Source organism: Leopardus geoffroyi, chromosome B1, assembly GCF_018350155.1.
Source record: "Leopardus geoffroyi isolate Oge1 chromosome B1, O.geoffroyi_Oge1_pat1.0, whole genome shotgun sequence".
Lineage (NCBI taxonomy): Eukaryota > Metazoa > Chordata > Mammalia > Carnivora > Felidae > Leopardus > Leopardus geoffroyi.
In genome coordinates this window covers 11,057,953-11,063,400 of record NC_059327.1, presented here as the reverse complement: position 1 = coordinate 11,063,400, position 5,448 = coordinate 11,057,953, and the positions used below count along the sequence as shown (strand labels likewise).

The window sequence follows — 5,448 nt, the reverse complement described above, 5'->3', positions numbered from 1 at the left end:
GCTCCAGTCCCAGCAAATACACACGCACGCACACACATGCGCGCGCGCGGAGGACCTCTCAGAGGCGAGCGAACAGGCACCGGCGGCTCTCTGGCCGCGTCTCTCTCTCTCCCTCGCTCTTATTGGCGCGGAGGTTATTGTTTTATTTATTTATTTCCTCCTCCTCCTCGCTCCGGCCCCCTCCCCGCGCCTCCCGCCCTCTCCTCCGCCTCCGCCTGCCCCTCCCCCAATCTGCGTGGCCGGCCGCGGTCGCTCCAGCTGCAGCGTGGCGGGGCTGCGCGCGCGGCTGGCGGAGGCTGCGGCGGGCCCGGTGGGTGCGCGCCCGGCGGGGGCGCGGGGGGCCGCGGAACGGGGCGGGGCCCGGGGCGGGAGAGGACGCCGGGGCGGCCTGCGGGGGGCTGTTTGGGGGCGGGGGGGGGTGGACGAGAGCCAGTGGAGGCGAGGACAGGACGTCCCCCCCCCGGCCGCCGGGACCGTGCGGCGCGCGGCGACGGAGAAGCGGGCGAATCCTGCGCGGCGACCTCCCCGCCCGGCCGGGGAGCCGTGCGAGGGGCGGCAGCCTCGGCGATCCCCGACCCGGCTGCAGGCTGCGCCCCGCGGGCCGGAAGGCTGCGCCCGCTCCTCGCCACCCTTCCCTCCCCTCCCTGAAGCCTGGCCAGACCCCTCGGGGACGCTCAGAGGCGCACCGCCGCTGTCTACCCGGGGAAGACGCGACTTTGCTGTTTTTGTCTTTTGGGGTTTTTTAATGGTGGCTGAAGCGCTATGCAGTTAGGCTTCCCCCGCTCCCCAGCCTCCCTGTCCCCCGACGCTCGGGAAAGGCGCGTTCGCCCCGGGTGCAGCACCGGGCGCCGCGACCGGGCGGGCTCAACCCTGGTAGGAAATGAAGCGGGTGTCTCCAGACCACAGCCTCCGGGCGCCGCTGGGGGAAGCCTGCGTGGTGCTCCAAGTCCACCTGCAAGCCCCGGGGCGCCAGGGTCTTTGCTGCCACCGCTCGCCCCAAAATGAGCTCTCGAGCGTCACCTGACCGCTGGTGCCACCGTCTTTCCGGGCCAGTCTGCCTGGTTCCCAGACCTGCGGGAGAGATGACCTTAAAGGCGGCCGCCCTCCCTCACCCCATTCAACCCGAGAGCTGGGCTGGAAGAGCCCGCTTCTGATTCAGTGAAATCGCTGGGCCACTTCACTTGCGTCTTCCCGACCCTACTTCGGAGAAGCTTCTCCAACGCAAACCCCTTCCAGGCGTCCCATTCGGTAAACCTTTTTGTTTGCTTATTTATTTTTATTTTTATTGACTTATTTTTTTAATTTAAAGGTTCACGATTTCAGTCATGGAAAAGGGACAAAAATAAAAAGGAAATAATTCTAGAGATACATAAATCGACAAGGCCAGTGAAGTACATACACTCTATCCCAAAGGCTGCAATGCAAATGTCGCCACTTGGATTTGCAAACAGGGTTCCTGTCTTAAGCGATGTGTCCTCCAAAGTCCTAACAGTCTTGGGCTATTTTTTGACTGGGACTCCAGGTATAGAAACACGAGGACACTACAGTACTTGCCATGATCTCTTATGTGTGCACTTATTTTTTTAATCACTATTATTATTATTATTAATTTTTAATTTATTTTCTGGCCAAAAACACCTTCCAATTTCTCTGAAATGTGTATGTTAGATACCCATCCCTTAATGTTTTAGATCTTTTCTCAGAAAGTCCCTCTTAAAGGTACAAGTACTCTTTAAAGACCTGACATTTAACATATCTACTTTACCTTTTCATTGACAGCCGGAGTGAGTCCCCCCAGAGGACAAGGAACAGGGGAGATTCTGAAATGGGAGAAGGTGGGGAAAAAAACCCCAGGCTTCCAGCCTGATGTTGCTCCACCTGTAATGCACATTTGTCATTTCAAGGAGGATAAAAAAGCAATGTCAATATATACATATCCAACTCTTCCCTTGTTCTGGAAGCACCATCTTACAACTGAGAAAAAGGGCCACCCATTGTTGAATCTAAGACCCTTCTACTGAATGGAAGGAAGAATCTTGAGATAATCTCTAAAAGCAGAAAAGTGGCTCACTGGTCAGCTGAGCGGTGGTCATGAGGGTCTGTGGGTTTCTGATGACATCTGTGCCAGTAAGGTAGTTAAGATTTTTACTCAGATCTTGAATGGACCACATATAATTTAAACCCAGGATTTGGAAGCATTTGTATTTCTCCCTTGCTCCAGAGGTAGCCAGCTTCAAATATGGGGAACACTTATTAATATTTCAGTTGAGCTCTGCATACAACTTCTTCTGGATATAGATGTCTTTTTTTTTTTTTTTTACCATTGTCTGAACAACAATTAGAACGGCATTCATCCAGGGAATAAAACTGTTCCTCTCCTTACCCTTTCCACATAAACTTGTCCCCAGTATGCTCCTAGTCTCTGATGTCCAGAAGTAGAAATGTCCACTGCGAGCTGTTGTCCAAACTATGATGACCATGTTCACGATCAACACAAAACACACATTTGGTGCCAAGAAAGGTAGTGACTCTAGATTAAACAAATATCATAGTCCAAGATTCTGGATGGAGAAAAGAGTAAGCCAGAAATTGATATTCATCATCACAGTAAATTACTGAATTTGTAAAATGTCTATTTTCTGTGAACTTCATCTGTTTCAAAGACTGTGTTTATGTTTGTACCCGCAGCATAAGGCATGATTCGTAGGAATTAAAAAATACACGTGGGGTGAATTAAAGTTACAAGAACATAGAAGTGGTGGGTAGCCTTTTTTATCTGTTACGGGTCACTGAATCAGAGGCAAATAATTATTTGTAAATAAGTATATAAATGTTATGTAAATTCTACACGGAGATAAGCAAATAACAATGTTTTAAGAGATATTTTGAGAAATTCCAAAAGAAAATCCACTGCTTTATATTAAATATAAAAAATATATGTAACTATTGGATTAGTTAAATTTATTTTAAACTGTTCTTCAGTATCTTATTGTGAGCTAGGAAAATAAAAGGAAATGGAAAGGATGAAAAGGGAAAAGGGAGATGAACGATGATCCAACAACAAGAGAGGAAGCCAATGGGGTGGGAAGGGGTGTCATGGTAAGAAGCAGGGAGGGAACAGAGAGGGAAATGGCTCAGAATCCCTTCGTTTCTGGGCAAAGCATCAACAATCCTCAGAAAACCCATTCTCACATCTCTGCTTAAAATCCGGAGTTTATGGGAGTTTGCTTAGACCGTGGGTTGCTTGTGTCATCAATGATAAAACTGCATCAAACAAGAGAGTGAAAACAGACCAATCGTCCTCACCTCCACATCAAGGTACTCTTCTCATGTTTTCATAAAAGGTCACTGAGCCATAACTCTTAGGCGGTGAAAAAAAAACTCTAGTCCAAATTGGTTTTTAACTTGTGAATGCACATTGGCAAGTCAAACACCACCACCCCTTTTCCAGAATTTCTGCTCATAATTTGCAACCAATAATTGTGTGTGTGTGTGTGTGTGTGTGAGAGAGAGAGAGAGAGAGAGAGAGAGAGAGAGAACCTGTGTATATGCATACACATTATCAACATCTAGCCTGACTCACTGTAATATGGGATCAAGCAGGTTACAGATAGATAATCTGAAGTTCAAATCTAAAAGATTATTTTTTGGTTAAAGAAAAAAAAAGGCATTGTGATTTGGAGTACTCAGGGCTAATACTAAACTATTTGCATGTTTCAAAATGAGTCCCAAAAATCACTGAAGAATGCATTCCTAATACTTAGCATATTACATACTTCGCCTCTCAAATTCTTCAGCATTTATAATTTTTGTTAATCTTAAAAAAGTCTAAAACTATAGACTCCTCTCTGACACATATTTGCACATTACAAGGAAGACTCTCTAGCCAGTCATCCAGGATTACATTTCCTACGCTCACCTCACTTGTCGAAGTTGAGAAGGAACTATCCTGTTCCCCAAGTTCCCCCCACCCCCCCTAATCTCAGTCATTTTTCCTACTTCTGGCATCTTTAATCACTATATTCAGGACGATATTAGAGCAAAGATCAGGGAGTCTTTGGACAAGGTCTTCAATTATTATCTCAACTGGGGAAAAAGAAGGGCAGTAGATTAGCTGTTAGCAAACTTAAGGTTATAGAAATTCTGGGCAATAAGAAACTTAATCTGTCAGATAGGCCAGTGCCATTTCTCTTTATCTGTGTGAAAATAAATAGAAACTGTGTGCCAAGTGTGACTGTACTTAATCCTGTGGATATGAGCATGTGAATATAGTCGTCCTTAGAGTCAAGGTGTCCAGCCACAAGCCTCAACCTCATCAATCTCTTTCTTCCTTTCTTCCTATCTTCCTATCTCACAAACTGGCCTCCTTTAATTCTTCCTTATTGAGTTTCTTCCTTCCTCTTCAGGACCCTTGCAAAGACTGTCCCCTCTGTCTGGAGCATACCCATTTATTTCCTCCAACCACCCACCTAAGCTGATTCTTTCTCATCTTTCAGCTCCACAGGAAGTCATATGCAAAGGATGACAGACACTCCCTCGATTGATTCTCGACCTCCTTTATTTGTTCTCATGAGACCCCCTCTACTTTTTCAGCACAGGACGCAGGACAGCTTGGCATTTCATACACCTGAGATATTTAATGGACACATTTTCTCAGGCTTTGCACTATATATTCCACAAGAGGAATTTATCTTCAGCTCTTAGCACGGTGCTAGTCACAACCAAGTACATACCTATTAAATGACTGCATGAAAGAAAAATAGATACAATTCAGGAAAGCCATTGTCTGGGCCTTGGAGAGCTGTACAACCGGGACATGATAGAATAAAAAAAGATAAAGGATTTATTTTACCCTGTTTACATCACTGTTATGGAAATCTCTGATATTTTTCAAAACTCCTACCATACCTTCAAGGATAAAATACATCATTCCATAGAAACCATATTTTGAGGCAAGTACATTTTTGAAAATAATTAACAAAAATGAAATAGAGAATCATAAAGAAAGGAGATCAAATTATAGCATTTTGACATTCTAAATGAATCAATCCTTCATCTTGGTCAATTCTGTGAGATATTTTCCTCGTTTATGCTTTGATTGTTTTGTCTTATTAATAAAAATATTCAACTATGTTCTAAGTTAGTTTTAGTGTGTTCTGTACAAAGCTGGGAATGCCTTGGGGAAAATTTATATTACTGTTAATACAGAGTATATGAGTAAGGAATAATAGACTAATTTAAATGAAATTTGTAAAATACAATGATTTATTATGAGATGACAATTATACTGCCACAGCACTTATTAAAAAAGGAAAAATTAATATGAGCCTTCTGATTTCAGAAGGGTCCGTGAATGTGACAGAATATGAAAAGTACCTGTTAAGATCAGAAATTTTGAGAGAGGACACTAGAAAAATGGGCAGTTAGGATGAAGTTATAATGCAAAAG

General features: G+C 44.7%; 1 long non-coding RNA gene across 1 annotated transcript; it reads left to right on the top strand.

Moving 5' to 3' along the window:
• Positions 1-400: 400 nt before the first annotated feature.
• On the top strand, positions 401-5,139 carry LOC123584721. The gene is made up of 2 exons (XR_006705671.1): positions 401-1,248; positions 4,497-5,139. It is a non-coding gene; the product is annotated as an uncharacterized LOC123584721 (long non-coding RNA).
• Positions 5,140-5,448: the final 309 nt, after the last annotated feature.